This window comes from Narcine bancroftii, chromosome 13 (assembly GCF_036971445.1).
Source record: "Narcine bancroftii isolate sNarBan1 chromosome 13, sNarBan1.hap1, whole genome shotgun sequence".
In the NCBI taxonomy this organism is placed as follows: Eukaryota; Metazoa; Chordata; class Chondrichthyes; order Torpediniformes; family Narcinidae; genus Narcine; species Narcine bancroftii.
The window spans coordinates 19,700,892-19,725,294 of NC_091481.1; the positions used below are offsets into that span (position 1 = coordinate 19,700,892).

At 39.5% G+C, this 24,403-nt stretch overlaps 1 long non-coding RNA gene across 1 annotated transcript in view; it reads right to left on the reverse strand.

Annotated features, from left to right (window-relative positions):
- LOC138748352 (uncharacterized) overlaps positions 1-21,308 on the reverse strand; it is a 31,954-nt gene extending 10,646 nt beyond the window's left edge. The window contains exons 1-5 of the long non-coding RNA XR_011347963.1: positions 21,246-21,308; positions 18,315-18,445; positions 15,988-16,049; positions 12,162-12,194; positions 3,574-3,705 (exon numbers count right to left, since the gene is read on the reverse strand). This is a non-coding gene — a long non-coding RNA (uncharacterized lncRNA). The remainder of the gene's footprint in view (positions 1-3,573; positions 3,706-12,161; positions 12,195-15,987; positions 16,050-18,314; positions 18,446-21,245) is intronic.
- Between the last annotated feature and the right edge of the window lie 3,095 nt (positions 21,309-24,403).

Below are 24,403 nucleotides of genomic sequence, written 5' to 3' on the forward strand. Positions count from 1 at the left end.
GTTGTTTGTTGTCTATATGATCTGGATGATAAGGTGGGAAACTGGATCAACAAATTTGCTGATGACACTAAGATTGGAGATGTCATGGACAGTGAAGAAGGCTTTTATAGTTTGCAGAGGGAACTGGGCCAACTGGAAAATTGGGCCAGAAAATGCCAGATGAAATGTAATGCAGACAAGTATGAGGCGTTGCATTTTGGAAGGACAAACCAGGGTAGGACATACATAGTAAATGGTAGAGCACTGGGCAGCATGGAGGAATAAAGGGATCTGGGAATACAGATACATAATTCCCTGAAAGTGGTGTCACAAGTAGACAGGGTTGTGAAGAAAGCTTTTGGCATCTTGGCCTTCATAAATCAAAGTATTGAGTACAGGAATTGGGATGGTGAGGTTGTATAAGACAATGATGAGGCCAAATTTGGAGTATTGTGTGCAGTTCTGGTCACTAAACTACAGGAAAGATATTAGTAAGATTGAAGGAGTGTTAACAAGATTTACTAGGATGTTGTTGGGTCCTCAGGAGTTGAGTTACAGGGAAAGATTAAATAGGTTAGGACTGTATCCCTTGGAGCAGGGGTGTCAAACTCAAATTCACGGAGGGCCAAAATTAAAAACTTGGACTAAGTCGAGGGCCGAACTAAATATTTATTGAAAATTTTCAACAACATCTGCATGTTTTCTCTTCTTTCAACATATGTAATGTTAAACTTTTTCTTATTAAAATAAATGTTTAATAATAGTTTTGGATAAACTCTTTCCAGAAGCATTAACAAATGAGAAATAAAATACTCAATAAATAATATTTCTCTATAGAGGATTTGTCAAATGTTGCTAGTGTGCTGTGGAATAGTAAAATCTGAGGGCTATTGAGAATGTGGGAGAATAACATGATTCCTGAAACAATCAAATGGGTGACTGATTATGGGCATGAACTCTAGCAGGGTTATTTGCCATGCCCTTTTTCCATTGGTACAGATATCTTTTGATTTACACACTTTTCAAGTTTTATGCCTAATGAGCTTGTATCCAGGTGCAGGACCATTTTTAACCAGGAATATATTGATCACTGTGACATGAAACTATTGGAAGATCGTTTTATCCTGAGATTAAAGTTCATAATCCTTACTCAGGCCTGTGTGCGGGAGGGCGGGGTTTGCGGGCGATCGGGTTGGACAACGACAGTGCAGGGGCATCGGCTCTCGCTGCAGGGCGGCATCTCGGCGGATCAGCAGCCCCGTCACCGTGAGTCGCGAGTCGGCCTGCGGCAGGGAGGGGGAGTGGGCAACGGTCCTGGCGAGGTCAGGCCCAAGGCCTCCGGTTCCGGGTGCTGGGAAGCGGCCTTGGCTTCCCCTGACACCGGCCAGGCCCCAAAACCAGAGTCCACGGTGACCCTGCAACGTAAACAGAGGAGGTGGGGGCGATTAGCGGGCTGACGCCAATGCATTCTGGGATTTATAGTATTAGCTGTGCATGCGCTATACTGGCACGGCGGCCAGCGGGCCACCTCTAATACATTTTTGAAATGATCTTGCGGGCCAAATATAATTATATCGCGGGCCAAATTTGGCCCGCGGGCCAGAGTTTGACATGTGTTCCTTGGAGCATAGAAGAATGAGGGGTAATATGATAGAGGTTTACAAGATTATGAAGGATATAGACAGAGTAAATGTGAGTAAGCTCTTTCCACAATTAGGAGAGATAAATATAAGAGGACATGGCTTTAGGGTGAAAGGGGAAAAGTTTAGGGGGAACATTAGGGTGAAATTCTTCACTCAGAGAGTGGTGAGGGTGTAGAGTGATCTACCATCTGATGTTTTAAGAATAAATTGGATAGATGCATGGATGGGAGAGGTCTGGAGGGTTATGGAATGAGTCCATGTCAGTGGGACTAGTGGAATGATGTTTTGTCACAGACTAGAAGGGCTGAATAGCCTGTTTTCTGTGCTATAGTGTTCTATGGTTCTATACTGCAGTTTTAATAGGATATGCTAACAAGTTTCATGTGGGCTATTGCTTCAATGACAGAATGCTCTAATACCTGAAAGTTTTGATTAACCTAATTAAACAGACACAGTGGTGTTCAGCAGGATGAAACACATGCCTGGGAGTCAGAGAAAAACAACTATTTGCAGATACTGGAGAATTGTAAACAAAATGGGAAATATTGGGAATACGCATCAAGACAGACTGCATCTCAAATCAAGTTTATTGTCATCTGATTGTACAACCCAATGAATCAGTGCTCTCCACATAACATACAGACAAACAACAAGATATAACGGACATACAGACAAATACATATGCAGGACAAGTATTTCATCAATACAAATAAATAACTAAATATTGTTTTGTGCATATGAGAGTCTTAGATCATTTGTGTGAGTAGATCCTTTGGTCGTTCAGCATTCTCATTGCCTGTGGGAAGTTCCTCAACCTGGTGGTGCTACCGCTGATACTCCTGTATCTTTTCCCTAACAGCTGAAAGATGCCATGTGCAGTGTGGAAGGGGTCCTCAATGCTTTTGCATTCCCTGTTCAGACAACGATCTCGGTAGATCATATCGATGGTGGGGGGGGGAGGGGAATTCTCCAGTGATCTGCTCTGCCACTCTTCTGGTCCTGTGGATTGACCTCCGATCTATTTCTCTGCAACAGCTATAACCAAATTGTGATGCAGTCAGCCAGGACACTCTCCTGTAGAAGATTGACATAACGGTGGCCGGTAGCCTTGCCTGCTTCAAATTTCTCAGGAAGTGCAATCACTGTTGCACCTTCCTGACAAGTGAGGAGATGTTGAGTGTCTACAATAGGTCATTAGTTAAGTGAACTCCAAGGAATTTGGCGCTCTCCATTCTCTCCACTACAGAATTGTTGATGTGTAGTGGAGGGTGGTCATGACTGGTCCTCCTGAAGTTTACAATTATCTCCTGCATCTTGTCCACATTGAGACTCAGGTTGTTACTCGCACAAGATTTTCCACCTTGCGCAGAAAGAAAGTTTCAGGTTGAAAACCTTCCTCAGAAATGTCTCTGTTTCTTTCATTCCACGTGCCACCTTATCCATCATTTCCATTTTCAATCTTTTATTTCATTCCTGAACGTGGGCTGCTGGGGATGTTAACCATTCATGAAGTTGTAGATCCTCACTGTGAATTTAATTTCCCTTTCAGCAAAAGTTAAAAAAGGATCTGCGTGAATAAATCCCAGCTCATAGAGGCCGGAACTAGGAACAAGTCTCAGGTAGATGTTATTTGTTCAATATATATTTTATTTTGCTTCTGCTCTCCCTCAGGACTGCTGTCTGATTGCAACCTTGATTTTCACCTCAACCCCTACATTTCCATCCACTCTGGGCAGTATCCCACACAAACACATCTGACTGATATTCCAATCCAGTCAGCGATATCATGATCCCTTCCGTCACCCCTCTATTGCCCTGAATTTCAAACACCATCCGCACACTGCAAACATTCACATAAACCATCATAGCGTAGCAGTTAGTGTAACGTTATTACAGCGACAGCCATCAAATTCAAATATGACGCTGTCTATAAGAAATTTGCACATTTTACCTGTGTGTGTTGGTTTCCTCCGGGTGCTCCAGTTTCCTCCCTCTCTCCAAAACATACGAGGTTGTAGGTTAATTGGGGTATTTGGACAGCACAGGCTCATGGGCCAGAATGGCCTGTTACCTTGTTGAATGTCTGAAATTTAAAAATGTAAATTTAAAACTTACTGTAAACTAGACCCTGGATCTTGAGCATGACAGGAATTTGTTATCAAACACACATTGGCTGCCTTGGGCTGTACATTTATCAGCCTTTCTGAGACCCAAAGAAATATCAGCTAATCATTCTTTCCCAACCACAAAAAAATTAATGTTATTAATTCAGATGAGACAAATTATTTGGAGGTCCATGAACCCCCATCTTTTCTCACTGTTGAATGAAGTAGAATTTGAAGTGTTATCTGACAATTTCCCCAAACTGGCCAAGTTGGTTTAGATAAGAACATAAGAAATAGGAACGTGACTAAGCCATACGGCACATAGAACCTGCTCCGCCATTCAGTGAGATCATGGCTGATCTGATGATCACCTCCTCCTTTTCTCCATATCCCTTAATTCCCATGTAATTTAAAAATCTATCCAACCTTGTCTTATATATATTTACTGAGGCCTCCACTGCTTCCATGGGCAGAGAATTCCATAGATTCACCATCCTTTGGGAAAAGAAGGTCCTCCTCATCTCCATCCTAAATCTAAATCTCCATCCTCCATCCTAAACTACCCTGAATATTGAGGTTATGTCCTTTAAGAAAATCAGTGGCAAAACATTTTTAGGTCAGTTGAACTTCAGCGCAATGTGTCAACATCATTATGCGAATAAACATGGTAAATTCAATAAAAGTTCAATAAAAGTTCATTTAAGTTTCTCCAATTTCCCATGTGCATCAAATCTGAAATGATCTTTGTTTTTATCTTGAAGTTGTCTATCATAATCCCCAATTTTCAGGAAGCAAACCTTTTAAAAACAAATGTTGTCCTGTGATATTTATACATTGTTTTGAATATTTTATTTTGAGAATTTTCAATCAACACACAGTCAAAATGGAGAATAATCAAAAAATAAAACATCAGCATCCATAATATTAACAAAATAATACAAGTATCGATATTAAAGAAAGTGAGAGAAAAGAAATCAACGTGTGATTCAATTAAGAAGGAAAAATTATGATAATACTACAAAAACGAAGATTCAATGACAATGTTGAATCAAAGGGAGCAAAAGATAATAGAAAGATAATAGAGAGAGAGAAGAACAAAATATGAGGAACCCTCCTCCCTCCCCCCCCAAGAAACAAGAAGAAAGGAGAAAAAATGAGAAAAGAGATAGAATAATAAAAAGAAAAGATCGGCTTCACCTAGGATAAACCCGACTCCCATCAAGGGACAAATAACCTGGCATAACTAGGGTCCTCATCACTGTGAGCACTGGGCGGAAGAGATAGGAGGGGAGAATCATTAAAGATTTACCCCGATGTACCTTAGGTATGAATTCTATATTCTTGAAAATGCATCATACCTGTTTCTGAGGTTATAGGTGAGTTTTCTCCAGGGGAACACAATTCTGCATTTCTATTTTCCAGCGGGCTAAACCTAGTTGGGAATCAGATTTCCAAGTAACTGCTATGCATTTCACAGCCACTGCTAAAGCGGGCTTAACGAATTTTAATTGATATTTCGATAGCCTTGTTTTAGTCTTCTAAGTTCCCCAATAACAATAATTCAGCTACCTGAGGGTATCAAATTCCTGTATTTTTTTTCCCCAGGAGATTACCCAAATCAGAAAGGCCTCACTTTAGGTCATGACCAGGTTGAATGCAAGAAAGTACCTGATTCCCACCTTTGCTTTGATTTATCAAGCTCTTGTTTTGAGGGTTATTTATACATTTTCCAGCAGTTTTTTTAGTCATCCTTTACTAAAATTGCCAGATTTCCTTTATTTAAAAAAAATCATTTGGTATTATCAAAGGGTAGAAAGAGACAGTGGAGGTAAATGATCAGCTGTGATTATTTAATTCTGGAGCAGGATTGAAGGGCTGAATGGCTTTATCCTGTTATTATTTTCTCTTTGTGCCCAGAAGAATTTCTTTATTCTTTATTGCTTCCAAAAAAAGCCATTACGAGTTGGAACCAATAAATGAACTTCATTAAGAAGTAAATTCAAGTTTTTCCGACAGTTTCTTACAATTGCTGAATCAATAACAAGCATTCTCAATTGCTAAGGTGGTGTTTTTGTTACAGAGACATGAATGTAATTATACAAGAGGCTCTATTAAGTAGGTATTCATTGCAAGGTTAAATAAATGTATACTTTCACTGAATGTTTTGTCTGGCAGGATGAAGAGATCAGACACACTATCCGGTTTTATATTCTCAATCCCAGTTTAGTGAGTATTTGCAGTATTAGTCAACTTTGCCATTGTGTAACAATAGGGCAACTCAAATTTATGGTGTACAGTTAAAAGATGTATTGCTTGTCTTCTTTGTATATTTTAATTTTATGATGGATTCGAAACTTTAATTTATTATGTTCCCTGACTAAGTGTGATGTGAAAGGCAGAACAAATTAGTTGATTGGAGACCACACACAGGCAGTTAATGATTATATCAATGGAGAAAGTTGTGGGGAGGTCTGCCATGTTGACTGAAAGTGGAATATATATTTTTTAAAAAAGCACTATCTGTTAATAGAATTTTAACTCCTCTTTCCAAAGTGGAGATCTTCCATTGTACTGAAATTACTGGTTGTGGTTGGATTATGCTGTTTGGCCTCAGATATTGTCTCTCACCAGGAGCTTGACAACTTTAACGTGGCTGAGTCAATGTGGGACCCAGTGCAGCACCACCACCCAACGGCATTCATAGAGTGGTTTCAGAGATGCCCCAACCCAAACTATCACTGTTGGCAGAGGGATTAAAGCTTATGAATCTTTTGACATTCTTAGCATTTCATGACTGTGAAAACGCTGAACTTATTTTACAGTGAGTGTGGTCCGGAGGGTAGGGGGTGGTGTTTCATTTTGAGAATATGACCCACGCCACAGGCTTCTGTAATCTAAAATGGCATAATCTGAGCATGTATCAATAAATACAGGTTGAGGAAAAAAGTATTATTTGTGTTTATTTATTTACTTTTTACCATTAAATTCCACGAGGATGAATTTTAATCCATATCAGAAATTTTTGGGTATTGATTTGTGAATTTTAAATCACATCTTCATGAATCTTCATCACATTAATAAAAAAAAGTCAACTTCCTTCTCAGTGAATGAAAACATTGAAACAAACTTAAGTAAATAATGAAAAAAAGTAACTGCTTATCTTTAACTCACTCACCGATATCATTATCGATTAATTTCAGTGGAACTGCTGTATTCAGCAAGCAGACTTCTCAGTCAGTGGCAAGGCAGATCCAGCTGTATTACTGACTCCCACAGGTACCTCGACTACACCTCTTCCCACCCTGTCCCCTAAGGATTCCATTCCATTCTCTCAATCACTCTGTCTCCGTCGCATCTGCACCCAGGATGAGGACTTCCATGCCAGATCACCAGAGATGTCCTCCTCCTTCAAACAACGTGACTTGCCCTCTACCACCATCAACTTGGCACTCACCTGCATTTCCTCCATTACCAGCACATCTGTCCTTCGCATCCATGCTCGACAAGGATAGGATTCCTCTTATCCTCACCAACCACCCCACCAGCCTCCGCATCAAACACATCCTCATCCACCAATTCTACCACCTACTAAGTTATCCCACCACCACCTACATATTACTCTTTCCTGCACTCTCCATCTTCCGCAGGGGCTGCTCCCTCTATGACTCCCTTGTCCACTCCTCCCTCCCCACCAATCGTACCTTGAGATGTACCCCTGTGACTAGAGGAGATGTTCCACTTGCACCCAATCCTTCTCCCTCAGCACCATTCGGGGCCCCAAACAGTCCTTCCAAGTGAAGCAACATTTCACGTGAATCTGCAGGGGTCATCTACTACATCTGGTGTTCCGTCTGTGGACTCTTTTACATGGGAGAGACTCGACAGAGACTGGGAGATTGCTTTGCTGAGCACCTTGGCTCTGTCTGCCGCAATAGCATGAATCTCCCAGTGGCCATCCATTTCAATTTTCCAACCTTTTCCCTTGCCGACATGTCTTTCCATGGTCTCATGAACTGCTAGACTGAGACCACCAATAAATTGGTGGAACAACATCTTCCGACTGAGCACCCTCTAACCAAATGACATTGATATCGACTCCTCTAGCTTTCGCTAAACCCCATCCCCCCCACTTTTCCCCCCATTGTCTTTCCACTCCTTGTCTCCTTTTGCACAGACATGATAAATTCTACCTAGCCCCTTATCATATCCAATGAACACATTTTGTTGGTCTGGATTCCTCCCCCGTTGTTTGAATTCTGAGCTTTTCTGATATATCCTGTTTCTGATTTTTCCTTGTAGAAGGCCTCAGACCAGAAAAGTCAGCAATATACCCTCATCTCCTATAGATGCTGAAAAGACCAGCCGAGCTCCTCCAGCATTTTGGTGTGCTTTGCTGTATTATTGGCCTCTGCAGGGGGCACAGAGACAGCCAGCAGCTCGAATGGACAACAGGAGATGCCGAACTTACACGATGTTCAAAACAACTCTGGTAACCTGGAATAAAGTCAGGATGAATCCCAGAATTGGGTGAACTCCACTACTTTTTTCCATTGATGGTGTCTGGATGACAGTGTTTTGAGAAAATTCTGTTTTTTCTCCCTCAAATTGCAACGTGTGATTTTCTAATCTGAATGCTTTATGCGTGTGCAAACATGTTATTGAATAGAAAAAGTACAAAAAGTCAGAACTTCAGTCATTTAATGTGCAGATCAATTGAACTGAAGGACTATATTCTCATTTCGGCATGTAAACAAATAGGGAGTATTTGGTCAGTATCGAGATGTATTTTTCAGACAGGGGAGAGGTATTGGAGAGTCAAGTAGCTTGACAATGAATTAAAAAGCACATGATTGTTGACCTGTTCTCAAAACCCAAATTGTTGTGGTTCAGTCCCTGCACACTATTGACCTTCAGGAAGCTGCTCATAATGGATTCAAGTTGCATAGATTAGATTTCTATTTCCTTCAGAAAGAGATGAAGTGATGCTTAAAATGGTTAAAGGAATCAGAATAAAGTGTACACACCCTGTTTGGATGTTCAGTTCCGATGCCAAGCATAAAGAATTTTTTTATTTCAGCCACATCTCAAAATTCTAATGCTACTTTTTGTCTAAAATTATTTTAGAATGTATCCAAATTTCAAATACAGGTTGTACCTCTCCTATTCAGAGCTCTGTGATCTATGGTCCAGCACGTTGGAATCTACCACCGTTAGTACAAACTCCTTGCAGACAGTTCTAGACTCGAACCCCGGTCCCGATTGTAGCACTGTAAAGGCATTGCGCTAACTGCTACACTAACCATGCCACCACACATTATTATTTCCTGTTTTAAGCTTTGTCAACCTTGGATATGTTTACGTAGGATCTTCCTTTAGGGATCAATTTCAGTTTTCCTGCACTTACTGTGGTCCGGGCATGGCCAGGACCCAACAACGCTGGATTGAAAAGGTGCTGGTTATTATTCTAGTTCACCAAAATCTAGGTGCAGACTTGATCCCAAATTCTGAGGATGAGCCATTTGAATGGTTGGGTCATCAGCAAAGAACAACACATTGATCACATCAGACAATGAGGCTAGTTGCATCAAGGTCAATCAAAAGTAATACAGCAAGTGCTACTCTCCTTCTCTATCCCAATAGTCAATCAATATTTTTTCGGATGCTTATCCAGTTTTGCTTTTATACACAATTGGATCTGTCTTCACTTGAACCCTGGGTAAAACATTCCAGACACTAAAATACCTCATCATTTTTAGGGGAACAGATTTTCTCTCCCTTCTCTGACTTCCCCTAAATACTGCTATCAAAAAGTTTAGGAAGGTGGGTAAAGAAATGACAGATGAGATATAATGTTGAGAAAGAAATAATCAGGCAGATTATTATTTAGATGGGGAGAAAATTCAGAATTTGGAAGTGCATCGGGGCTTGGAGGTTCTCGTGCAGGATACCCTAAAGGATTGGCAGTAAAGAAAGCAAATGTTATGATGGCATTCATGTCAAGAGGAATAGTGTATAGGAGTAAGGAGGTGTTAATGAGACTCTATGGGGCACTGGTGAGACCTCCTATGGAGTACTGCGTGAGAGAGTGAAGAGAAAATTTACAAGATTCCTGGAATGCAAGGGCTAACATATCAGCTCTTTGACTGTATTCATTGGCGTATAAAAGAATGAGAGAGGAATCTCATAGAAACATTTCAAATGCTGAAAGGATTGGACAGAGTAGACGTGAATAAGATGTTTCCCTTGGTGGATGAGTCCAGGACAACAGTCTTAGAATTAGAAGGTACCCATTTAAAATAGAGATGATGAGAAATTTCTTTAGTCAGAGGGTTGTGGATTGTGGAATTTGTTGTCACATACAGCTGTGGAGGCCTGATCACTAGGGGTGGGCGGTTTAAAGAGGAGATTTATAGGTATCATAGGTATTATTCATGGGGGAAAGGCTGGAAATTCGAAATAGATGTGAGAATCGTTTAGCTCATGGTAGAGTGGCAGAGCAGACTCAATAGGCTGAATGGCCTAATTCTGTTCCTTTATCTTGTGATCTTGTGAAAACCCTTTGCAACCTCTTCTGACCATTTGTTCCAGTCTAACTGCATAACTCAAGTTCCTCATCTATTTAGTAATGTTCACTCTGATCTGCCATAATAATGCAGAAAAGATTCCTTGTTGGCATTTACCAGCAACGATGAATGGAAATAAAATTCCTAGGAAAATTTTGGAGGAAATGTGACATGTGACACTGTTTTCAGATATGCCCATATTTGTCATTATAAAGGCAGGACAAACTGTTGCTCTCCTGTCTAGAAACGAGAAGACAGAGAGGTAACCTAATAGAGATATTCACAATTAGAAAGGGGTTTGACAGGTAGCCATGGAGAAGGAAGGGAATCCAAAAGTAAAATATCATACGTACAAGATGATGAGGAAGAAATTCAGGAACAGGAGAAACCCATGGAACTGAATTCTCTTTGCCACTTGGAGTGAGGGAGGGAAATGCCGTTGATCCATTTGCTTAGAAACTGGATGAGTACTTGAATGGAAGGGAACAATGTGCCAATGGAAGGAGACAGAGGAAGCAAAAGTAGCAGGGACCTCGTAAACACCAGGGCAAACTCAGTGTAACTGTGCTGTGAACCCTTAGATAATTCTATTTTTTTTTCCTGCTTGGCATTTAATAAATTCATATCATACTTGAGATGTATTATTCCTGGTGGCTTAGCAAATAGCAAATCAGGATCAGCGTTCATGACCAAGGTACATTCTTCAAAATCTTCATAGCATTTGAGGCAGAGGTGCAAACTCGTTTTGTTTAGACCATGCAATCGGCGAATGTATAAAAGCCCTTCTAATCCAAAATGAAAATGTCAAGAGTATCCTTCAAGTTCTCTTTAAAGAAATTCTACACTCCAGGTAAGCACACAGCACAAATAATGGCCAGCTCCAATCTTCTCGAGAGAAAATTCTGCTGCTTCCTGAATAGTTTCCCCACACACTTGAGATTATCCAGCGATTCTTCCCACTGCTGTCATTTTCCCACTTTCCGTCACCTTCTTCACTAATATGCTGCTAGTGGAGCTGGTGACATGTGGAGTGATGGTGGGTTCCTGTTTCTCAGTTAATGCATAGCCATTCTTTGTAAAGAAATTAAGGTTGATTGAGGCCACAGAACACTGTACTGTGGACATGTCCTCACTGGGCTGGGCAGGCTGGCCCGCCTTCCATACCTGCAGTTCCTCCCCATAAGATCCCATAATAAAGGCTGAGAGCTCTAGTTTCCTCCCTCATACCCGCCTTGGCAGTGTCACTGTCATGGCTGTGTCAGCTTTGTGGTATTATTTACCTGCAGAGGCCTTTGCAGCATTGGCATTGCTCTGTCTCATTTTGCGCTGAATGAGATGCCATCTCTGCTTGTAAATGAAGATGGGAGCAATCAAAATTGTAAATGTTCCAAGAGCATTGCTTGCTAGAACACTTTGCACAATGCCTTTGGCCAGTTAGCTGTACACAGAAAAAGATGAATACCAAATGAAAATGTCATGTCAGGATTAATGTTTACCTTTGTGGATTGCAGGTCAATGCCATTTTTGTGTGGATCAAGATTATTGCAAACTGAAAAAATAAGTACATTTCTCACCTCTGTTTTTTTTACTAGCTAGAGGCTATATGTTGGACATTAGGGGGCGGCACGGATAGTGTAGCGGTTAGGGCAATGCTGTTACCACTCCAGCCGCAAGGGTTTGAATCTGCCGCTGTCTGTAATGAGTTTGTACCTTCTCTCCGTGTCTGCATGGGTTTCACTTTCCTTCCGCCGTTCCAAAACAGCACCGGGGTTGTTGGTTAATTAGGTGTCATTGAGCAGCACAGGCTCGTGGGCCAAAAGGGCCTGTTACCGTGCTGTATGCCTAAATTTAAATAAAAAATGGAAACTGACCTTTCTCCACCACTCTTCCTTGCCTCAAATCATCTGGAGAACACCAGGAAGGAAAAGAATAAAAGATGTTAATTGGACATGATTTCGAGAAAAATAAAATGAAGATATTTGGATCAATGGTTCTTTTACATTTGACACCACACTTATTTGGGCGGCGCTCATCACCAAAGTCTTTTTTTTCTCTCCCTCCCCTTACCCACACATAATGAAAAAAAAACATTTAAATTTTAATCAGCAAATTTCTGGACAAAGCTTAGCAACTATCAGTTTAGATATAGTTAGACATAATATTACATATTAGAGAAAGCACAGTTGGCTCCGTTCAGTTTCCTGCTGGCATATTTAATTATTGAAGAGATTAAGTATCAGTCAACTAAACTCTCAATGACTTGGTTTGCTTTTATTTTAGTGCATCAGTCAGTCAGCAGATTACTGAATAGGAATAAAGATCAAAAGGAATGGAAAAAAAATGGCTTAAAATCATGTCTAGACATATCAATATAAAAGTGCCAACTATATTTTTCTTCCTAACACTATGAAATCCATGAAGCTTTTAGAACTTAGTATTTAACTTGTTTAGAACTGAATGCGAAATAAAGAATCTCATCACACCTCTAGATATGTTTTTTTTTAAGAAGGAGACATCTTGGCAGCAACCATTTGGTTATTGATGCCGCGACCAATTTAACAGGGCGTCTCTTCAATGTGTGGGTAAATTTGATGAGATTGTGGAAAGCATGAAATGGGATCGGGTACAAATGGTCTTAATGGGCGCTGATTGGTCTGTGCAAACCTTGAGCTTTACCTTCAAAGTGCTTGCCGAATGACATTAGCAGAGAAGGAAATGTCTGGTATTTCTTGGTGACAGGACATGATCTGCAGCATTAGTACGTCCATTCAATCACAGCCATGTATATGCTAAACAGCAAGTCATATCTATCTGGTATGCTGTTCTTGCATTAATTTCAGTCCTCCATTCTCAAATCTGTTTCTCCACTTGCCCTGGTTAATTTGAAGCGTATTGTTGGCCACAGGTATCAATTGACTATGAATTAAATGAAATCTTTAGTGAAAATCAAATTACCTTTCATTTTAGCAAATTATGAATAAGGATCAGAATTTATTGTCATGGACATGTCACAAAATTTGTAGTTTTGTGGCAGCGTCACAGTGCAAACATTGATAGAAGCCACCTGACAAAATAAATAAAAATAGTGCAAGAAAAATTTTAAAAATGTCAACGTAATGTAGTGCCCGTGGTTCACTGTTCATTCAGGAATCTGTTGGCAGAAGGGAAAAAAAGCTGTGTCTTTGTGCCATTGACTGCCCATCTTCAGGCTCCTATACCTGACGGTAGAAGAGTGAAGAGGGCATGGCCTGGGTGGTGGGGGGGTCCATGAGGATAGAGGCTGCTTTCATTAGACACCGCCTCTTGTAAATGTCCTCGATGCAGTGATGTCACAGGCTGAGTTAATAACTCTGGAGTATTTTTTCTTGTCCTGAGTAATGATACCAGACAGTGAGGCAACCAGCCAGAATGCTCTCCACAGTACACTTTTAGAAGTTTTCCAGAGTCTTTGATGGCATACCAAATCTCCTTAAACTCCTTATAAAGTATTGCCATTTTCTTCATAATTACACCCACGTGACAGATTTTCAGACACCCAGAAATTTGAAGTTCTGACACCACCTCGTTGAGGGTCGTGCTCTCCTGACTTCCTCCTGAAGTCCACAATCATCTCCTTGGTTTTGCTCATGTTAAGTGCGAGATTGTTGTTGGTATTACCACTCAACAGGTTGATCTATCTCTCCCTGTATGCTTCCTCATTGCATTATATTGCCATTCACACCTTTCCTTATGCTCACCTACAATAAAATCTGTCCTGTTTGAAAACTTTCTGTACAATGTTACCATTGATTACAATCCAAATCATCCTCTCTCTTAGATATATTGTAGATTTAGATTTTTGTAAACCAGGGAAATTTACAGTCAATGAAAGCGAGAATTTGAAACATCTATTAAAAGGAATGGAGAAGGGTGCCTCTTTATTGCCAAGGTTTTACATCTATATCTGAATGAGAAGTAGATTCCATGCCATCTCACAGCTAATATATTATAATCACTGCTAAATCTCAAGAACGCTTCAATTTCGTTTAATTTGACTGCTAAAATTAGCCATTCTGCAAAGGAAAGCAGCTGATACTGTAAATCACTCATTCTATAAATGCCACCCCAAATTGGAATTTATAAATAAATTGTGGAAGAATGCCCAGGGAATGTATACTGTGTTGTTATTATTAAAACTCTATTGAAACTAGCACAGCTGTACAGATGGTCGAAAAATCATGCAAATAAGGAAATAATTGTTAAATAATTCCCTTTTGTTGGCTGCAGCCAAGTTGGATGGGTTGATGTGTGCTAATTCTCCATTTAAATTCCAAAACCATCTCCAGTTTTGAGCGCATGTGAAGATAATTGGTTGTGAATTATGTGGATAAGACAAATGAGAACAATGATTGACAGGGGAATTAACCAATCATCTTGATTCTGCCTGTTCAGAGTATGGCTTTGATCTCTTCTTCTCACTTGTAGATACTGAAGACTCTCATCGAAAACCATTGACTCCTAAAAGATGATACAGGAGGTGGCATCTTATTATTAATGTGTCTCAGATGCATAGAGTTCTCATTACATTTCAAGAGATCCTTTGCCATTTTTAATGATATTGGGCCTGAGATCCTGAGGAATTAGTGATATGTTAGATTTCGTCAAGGAGACCATGTGTGCATCCTTAAATCCTATCAAGTATCTGCCTGGTAATTTCATGCCCTGCCAACAGCTCAGAATAGAGTGCCTCTTTTGAGAGGCTGAGAAGAGGTATGTGAAAGATATGACTTCCTCACTGTAGCCAACTTAGTATCATGAAGGGATGGGACAGAAAACTCCCATTTCAGTGAATTTGGAGAACTTTGCAAGAGAGACAGCATTGGTGAAATCTCCCCACTGACTTGATTCCCTCGGTCTGTGCATTTCCAATAAAGATCTGTTGGAAATCTATTTAGCAATGAATTTTCTGCTGGGTAAGAAAATATCTTCCTGCCCATGAGTGTGTGAAGTTTTGAGTGTGGTGATAAATATGGAAGTTCCTCTGTACAATAAAACCCCTAGTATCCGGAATTCAAGCAATCGGCAGTCTCAAGCAATTGGCAAAATATGAGGAAATTTAAAAAAAAATATTAAAATAGATAATAGGTTCAAAAATACAGGTTTAAAATTGTAAAAATAAATGTTCTCTGAAGTAACATATTCAGCCAGTGGAGTGCTTTATAAAACAGCAATGGTGTCGCCCAGGATGAAGAGCTGGTTGATACCGGTCATCATTAGGGGGACTCTCTTAAAGTGTCTCCCTATCCCTGCTTTGTAAGAGTCGCCACAGACAGAGGTTTTATCTGTAAACTTGAGGGAGAGGGTTTCATTATCTATAATGTTATTGTTCATCTTTCGTGGCAGCTATGTCACTGAAAATAAAGAAAAATAAACGTTTTAACGTTTATATATTCATGCAAGTGAACTTTGTTCGATGTAAGAACAGTATAGTATTTTTGTCTTTTAAACGGTTTATTCTTAATGCAGTGTATTAGCTGGGCATTGTAAGAGTAGGTCTCAAGCAACCGGAAAATACACTTATCTGGCATCTACCAATCCCCATAGGTACTGAGTTTTACTGTATTTAGTATGCACCAATAATCCTATTGTTAAAAGGGAATTGTCAGAAAAGAATAGGTCTCTACATATTGTCAACAAACATTATTGAAACGTTCTTACCGACAATCAATCAAGACTTCTCGCTTGTTCCATGATGTCAGATGCCCATTTTTTAACTGGTGCTTGTATAAATAAAATACATATTAAAAGCTATACTCAGTTAGTTTTAACTTCTGCATCCTCTATTTCATGAAACGAGGAACAAATTTGTCTAAAATGAAAACGTCAACTTCCACTTCAATAGTCACTGCCACATCAAAGACAATTAATTTTCTATGACTTCATTATTTCATAACAAAATATCATATGAAAGGAAAGCCTGTGATGTCCATTCAAAGCAGAGGAAAATTGATTAGAAATGCAAGTATTTGTCCCCCACTATGTGATGTAATAAATTATTCTGATTGTTCAGATTTCAGATTTATTGTCAGAGTCCATACATGATATCACATATAACCCTGAGATTCCTTGCTCCTGTGGGCAAGGTAGAATTACCACTTAATGGTAATGCAAAAATAAAACTACTCAACGTTCACATGTAAACCTATAAAGAAATGTAAATAGATAAAGAAATTGAAACAAACTGATTGTGCAACAGAGATTTTTTTTAAAAATTAATAAAGTGCAGAAGTTGCATGTAACATAAAAATATTCTTCTTTTGTTCACCAGTTGGATTGGTGAAATGCTACTCAGATGATAATGCCTGGGTTCAAGCACACCTCCAAAGTGCACAAGACAATTGTCCATTAGGAGGAAAATCCTGCAGCTCTCTGGCAGCTCATCTTTATATCGCGTTCTTGAATTTTAACTACAACATGATTACCCTGGACAACAAAGATTTTGTGTCCTGAACACATTTGAGTGTATTTTATGGATTTGGGGCTGTTGATCATGAAAAACACCTTAAAATTTTCTTTTCATGTCCCGTTTTTTGATATCTCCTGTCATATTTTATGCCTACTTCAAGCATTCAGAGCCACAAAGTAATATGTTATTGAAAGTTCTATATTTCCTTTCACACGTGTACTTCTTCCTTCCATTCAGTGCTGAACCTGGTGAAAGGGTTCATTAGGATACCAGGACATTGCAAACATGAAAAAGTGGTATCAGCACAAGTGGAATCCATCAATACTGGTCGACTATTGTTGGACTCGAGAGGCATCAGATGCTGAGTACCAATGACAATCAGCTGCAAAGCATTTTTAGGTCATTTGAACTAATGCCATGTGTCAACCTCATTATGCAAGTGAATATGCTAAATTCAATAAAAGTTAATGTTTTTCCAAATTCCAATGTGATGCAGCAAATCAATAAATAATAAAAGTTCAACAAATGTGGTTTGTAAAAGTCCACTGTGTGCAGCTTTTAATGCCATGGCACTGATTTCTGGTTGAAATTGGACAGGGCTTCAGATTTCAGCATCTGCAGCTTTCTGTCTGTGACCCAGAATTTCACTCTCTTTCAACCAAGAAGGAAATCCTGCACTGAATTGCCTATCATAAGTGAATTAAGGTATCCCTCAGTGAATGTCAATGGTTTTCTCTCTGTGCTTACCTGACTGATCATTGAAGTGCAGAATCCATGCTTTGCGCTAAAAGGATCAACGTTCTGATCTCTGACTGCATTGGAAGACATGCCTCATAATGGCATGGAGTCACTTAGAGCGCAAATGGGCACTATTGGGAGAGGAGCTGTAGGGATGTGTGACCAGGCAGATGTATCACCTCCCCCAAGTGTTTCAGTTCTCTCAATACAGCAAGTTTTACATTTGCTATAGCTGGAATGGAGTGTGCTCAAGACCTGCCAGTCTTAACTTCTTTTTTAAGCTATGGCCCCCTTAGGACACCTTTCCTTGTGAAGCAGTCAAGTTTTAGTTTCTTCTGTACTTCTCTCCTACCGACTACTTAAAAACATTAAAAAAAATTATGTTACATGAGGTGAAAAGAGAACAAGGCCTCCAGAGAGGTGGTGGGCCTGCGAGAACCATTAGACCAGCTTTCTCACAGCTCATATGACCTCAGTTTTATCTTAACCTCCCTCACATGCCATCCGTGTTATTTTGCACATGCTCACTGTGAAAGTCTCCCCCTTCAATCCACCCCCCCATCCCCCAGTCCACTGGTTTCCTCTCACCTGGAGTTAGTAGTCTAATCAACCACTGTAAATGCTCCGAAGATGTAGGTGAATGGAATATAGGAGAGGTTGATGGGAAAGTGGAGAAAATAAAACAGTAGTAGTGTGGATTCATGTCCATCAGTTCTAGAAAGTCAGCACGGACTGAATGGGCCAAAGGGACCATTTCTGCGTTGGAAGGATCTATACCTCCTTAACTTCCCATGATCGATGGAAGCAGTGTGACAGCTGTTGTGAGAAATAATGCACGTACCGTAATCTATTGAAATGCCCGAATGAAGATTTTGAGATGAAGTTAGATCAAATTTGGTATTTTTGCAAAAGCAAATACTCAGTAAACACACCAAAAAAAATCAATTTTCGAGCCAGACGCTCAGCAGGTATCTGTAGAGTATAAACAACAGAGTTTGTCATGAAACAGTCATTTCATTTGGCCATCATGATGTTATCATCACATGCCTGACCCTATAGATTGCTTGCAATAAAATGCAGAGAAATAGGTAAACAAGAGCAAGCAAATGCACAACTCAAAGAAGATTAGAAGAACTTTTCTTTGCTCAATGTGCATATAAACTTGTAAATACAAATCTTAGAAATACCATTACAATTGAGCTACCCACCGAGCTTAGAGGACACATTTTCCCATATTATATAATGCTGTATTCAAGTTGTTTTCCTCAATGGATGTACTCATGCCATTGGAGACATCAATCTAAATTATTATTAACTGGAGTATTCGACCAAAGTAAGTACCCCATATCATGAATATTTTTGGCAAATGATGCTTGGAATTTTCTTGAGATCTTGAATTGACTGCCAAGCTATTTTACTGAAACAAGTCAGGATTATATGCAAAGTTCAATATCTGGAAACATGAGAGTAAAGGTGCAGTAATTCCTTAGGTTTCTGAAAGACACCTTGTTCATTAAAGTTTCAGTCATTGAAAAGGCTGAGTGAAAGACCTTACGCATATTTTGGCAGACAATTCCTATCAAGGGAGAGTGGCATGTTTGTTGTTGTAAAACATAGCTTTACATAACAAAGACACACACCCAAGGGACTCGCATGTTTTGACAAAACGTTCTTCATAGGACATTCACAAATTGATGGGCTGTTGGGGGAGAGATAGTAGACTCTAATGTTTCTTTGTTTTCTATTTTAAAAATAATTATTCATGCTCTCAATTAAATAAATTTCAACTATTTATTAATGCTTTTGATTATCAGAGTCCTTCAAAAACAGTGAACCACTCATTTGACAACGTAAAGCATGTACTTGAACAGGGATTGGCCATTCAGAGACATCTCTATTCCAATACCAAATTCCTAGCCTTCACCCATTCCTTTTGATGTATTCTACATAGGAAATTTATCTACCTCCTTCTTAAATGTGTTCAGTGACTGACCACTTCTGATTGAGAATTCTATTTCTCACCACAGACACAGGAAATAATTTTATCTCATGTCTCGTAATGATAACTCTTTCCTCAAAGGCTCCCAACGGGAGGAAATACTCTCCCCGTCTCCAATCTGATTAAAATTTCACATGATTCTATGTAAATCACTTCTCATCCTTCAAAACTCTAATAGAGGACTGGCCAACTCAATCTCTCCTCGTGTGACTGTCTTACCACACCAAGTGTTAGTCTGGTCAACCTTTGCTGCCCTCTCTCTTCTACTGGAACATTTTCACAGAACTGTCAGTCAATCCATGTTTGTTAAAGAATTCTGTTTATTATTGATAAATTGAATTCTGATATTATGAATTTTAATTTAAAAGCAATTTAAAGATGTTGAAAATGTTAGATTTGGAATGCTTGGTTTGAGTTTGTATTGAGGAATGGTGTTGGTTGGAAGCTCGTGAGCAAGTGCGCAGTCAAATTTAAGGGAACAAGTACAGCATAGCCGATGTTAAGGTAGTTTGATGATAAGAAAAAGCTGACGCTACAGATGTCTCGGAAAATAATTTTGCTGAGGACAGCTGATAGCATACACCAACAAAGCTCTATCAGTGGCAGGGACGCGTTAAATTCAAATTGGAATGAAGCTGCAGGCTCTGATCTTTGGATGTGAAAAGTTTCATTAATACATTTATAGAGGAATTACATATATGGCGAGCTCTCCACAGAGGTGCACCAAAGAAAAGGTACAAGGACTGCCTAAAGAAATCTCTTGGTGCCTGCCACATTGACTACCGCCAGTGGGCTGATATCGCCTCAAACCGTGCATCTTGGCGCCTCACAGTTCGGCGGGCAGCAACCTCCTTTGAAGAAGACCGCAGAGCCCACCTCACTGACAAAAGGCAAAGGAGGAAAAACCCAACACCCAACCCCAACCCACCAATTTTCCCCTGCAGCCACTGCAACCGTGTCTGCCTGTCCCGCATCGGACTTGTCAGCCACAAACGAGCCTGCAGCTGATGTGGACATTTACCCCCTCCATAAATCTTCGTCCGCGAAGCCAAGCCAAAGAAGAAAGAACATGTTTGCACTGTGATCACAAGCCCCTTGGTATCACTTTTGTAAAGCCTCTCTACAAGAAGAGTTTACAAAAAATACTTGTGACAATGCAGGAATATAATATAATGATTCATATTGTCTGGGCAGAAACTGACATCTTGAAAGGGTTGGTCACTGATAATAACCCATATTTCAGATCAAATAACTTTGTTAGCTTCTCAAAGAACTTTCAGTTTGATCACCATGTCAATTACTCAGTTCCACATGGTAACAGAAAGGCAAAAATGACAATGAAAGTATCAAAATATCTAAAATGGCTAGATCTTTACAGTCAGACTCCATGTTTGAGCATCTTGACTTTCTGCAATATTCCAGCCCAAAGGATGACAAACAGTTCTCTACGGAATCATCAGGTGATGAATCAGAATACTACTTCCCACAATATAAATGCTACTAGAACCAGAAATATGGGAGGTGAGAAGAGACCTCTGTCATGAAGAAGTGGGAGACACAGTGAATAGAAGTTTAGATGCAAGCAATTAAATCTAAATTAGACATACAGCACTGTAACAGGCCAATTCGGCCCTACAAGTCCGTGCCGCCCATTAACCTACACCCCAGTACGTTTTTTTTTGAAGGATGGGAGGAAATGAAACTCCTACACTTGAATTAAAAACCCATCAGGTCCACCAGTATCTTTTAGCGAAAGGAATCCCCTCTGTTTACCTGGTCTTGCATCTGCTACTCCAATGTGACAATTTTAATATCTTCCAATCTTCAGGAACAATGACAAATAGATAATAAATGCTGGCCTTGTGATTATTGTTTAAAAAATAGCAATTTCATCACAAATGTTTACTTATGCTGCAATATTCTCAATTGCATTACTAAAACTGCATCAGTTATTTTACTTAATTACATCCAGGATTACTTCTTTAATGGAAATTTTAAAAAGTTGTATTATCTGAATGAGTTTGTTCAAAGAAAATTGACTTTCGATTGTGTAAATAACTTTTAGCTGAAATCTGAAGTCTAACACAATTACCTGATTACACCCAAAGTGGAAGCATTTATTATTTATAACCAGGAACTGTGTTTACTGCAAGCTTAGATTTTTACAATTTCTACCTCTAAATGTCATGTTAAAGAAATAAATTTCACTATTCCCACATGGACCATCTCTGGCCTTAGCTCTTTATACTTTCCTTTCTGACATTATCTCATGTCAATACATATATCAGGAGTAATAGTGAGATAAAAAAGCCAACAACATATAGGTTTTTCCAAGCACTCAATGAGACTTTGGAACTGATCGTCATTAAAGATGCTAAGGACATGAAAGGGAATTACCTCAGTTATGGACATTTATTCCCTGAACACTCATGACCACATAGCCATCTATAAATTTTCTGTAAATGTATAGATAATTATCTGTAAATTATCTATAAATTATCTGATGACACCACTGTTGTTGGGCGAGTAGCTAGAAATAATGAGTCGGGACATAGGATGGAGATTGAGAACCTGGTTGAATGGTTCTAGAACAAACATTTTGCTCTCAGTGTCACCAAGACCAAGAAGCTAATTGCTGAGCTTAGGAAAAGGATGCCAATGGATCACATACCTGCCTGCGTTGTTGGGATCCAAGAGGTGAGGGTTAGATACAACTGAATGAGAAAAAGAATAATGATGGGTGGCCCATCATTTAGTTCTCCCACTTCAAAATTTACAAATTTAGGCCTTCATTTGACAATCTACCCTGGATTAACACTCAAAGTCACGTTAAAGCACAATCTCTCCCATCAATCCATCAAACTATTTTCTTCTGTAGGATCTGCTGCCAAAGAATAATGATAATGAGTTTATTGTCAAACATACAAGTACAATATACATACACACCAAAATTCCTTCTTGACGCAGCCAAACAGATACTTCCTTAAAAAAAAACTCCAATCATATACGAACTTTAATTTAACCCAGTACAAAAAGATTAGATGATAATATTTGCAGTTACAGTAAATGAAAGAAAAAGTGACACTTTGTGATTGAGTTTAGTCTATGATAACTTTAACAAAGGAAAGTTCAAGAGCCTGATAGCCATTGGAATTAGAACCTGCTCTTGAAATTATGCTCTTGGTTTAAACTTATGCACCTCGCTCTTGAATTGAAAAATAAGTCTTATGAGGGATGGAAGTCTACAAGATTATGAAAGGCATAGATAGAGTAGATAGCCAAGTGCCTGTTTCCCAGGGCAGGAATGGCAAAGTCTAGAGGACATCCCAGAATCAGTATCAGAATTTATTGTTCTGAACAAGTCACGAAATTCGATGTTTTGCGGCAGCGTCATAATGTAAACATTCATATTATGAACTGTCTTGCAGCAATAAATGTAAAAAGAAATTAAAATAGTCATGCACAAAAAGTAAGGCATCTGTACAAAAGTGAAGGGAGGGAAGTTTAGGGGAAACACCAGGGGTAAGTTTTTTTTACAGAGAGTTGCCTTGCCAAGGATGGTGGTGGAGGCTGAAACATTTGGGGCATTTAAGAGACTCTTAGACAGGCACATGGATGAAAGAAAAATAGAGAGTTATGGGGGTAGGGAGGGTTTAATACTGGTTTTTAAGGAATATATGGGTTGACATACAAACCTTAAGTCTGTACTGTGCTGTGGTGATCTATGTCTATGTTGAATCTAAAGATGTGAGTTTTCAGGTTGCTGTACCTTCCATGGGAAGGCAGCAGAAAAACGTTTTGATTTGAAATGAATAATTCCATAACTGTCCTCCTTTCCAAACATTTATTAGAGAACTGCACAGAAATAAAGAATGATATGTGCAAGGCATATTATTTAAAAAAAGACTAACAGCGAGAATTGCATAGCAAAGGTTTACAAGATGGCATAAATTCCTTCCATTGTTAAATGGGGGTTCTTTTGTTGGTTGTCATTTGAGCTCTACTGTCTGAAAACATAACAGAGACCTTCGAACAGCAATCTGACAAATGCAATTTTCATTGCTCAGTAATTCAGTTTGCTGTCCCTAAACAGCTTTAAAACCATTTATATTCATACAAATATGAGAGAAACGGTGAACTTTGAACACGGAGCCCTAGGCATACTACAAGCTCATGCTGAGATTTACAGGAAATCCACAGTTCAAGTCTAATCCACCCAGCTCCTGATAGCTCCCTCAGGCATAAATCCTGTGACTTGTTTTAATCTTCTGATCTCTAACAGTGGAATGTCTGCAGTCAGGTGCACCAACTGACCTGATATGAAAACCATTCAGTATAGTAAAATTAACAGCAAATCAGACTGTAAAGGTAAAATCTTCTACAATTTCACACAACCATTGTTGCAATGATCTTTTTTTTTTCAGTTTATTACATTTTGTATGAGTGCTCAAGTGCATTGGCCATGAGCCTCAGATTGCATCTGGCCACAACTGACCAATCACAATTGTTTCTAATTTCCATTCATATCTTGCCTTGACATCTGAATCTTCAATCATTGCTGGCCCCAAATCGATGATAACATCTGTCCCCAAATGAACGATCACTTCTGGCCCTGGCATCCAATCAGATCTGACCCTCACTCCTTGAGCTTTCATCCAGCCCTGGCTCGCCAATCACACCTGCCCAACCCCAATCCTCGATCACACCAGGCCTAATGGCTTGAACACATCTGGCCTGAATCCTCAATGAAATCAGTCCTGAACTGACCAATTACATCCAGATCTAACTGTTAGCACCTCATTCTGAACCTTCTACACCTGAAAATAGCAGCGCAACAGGCCTTCATCCTCACTCTGTAATTCATTTGACTTAGCTCCCTTACCACAACTGGCCATGTCTTTACCACATTTTGCTGCAACTCACTGATTGTA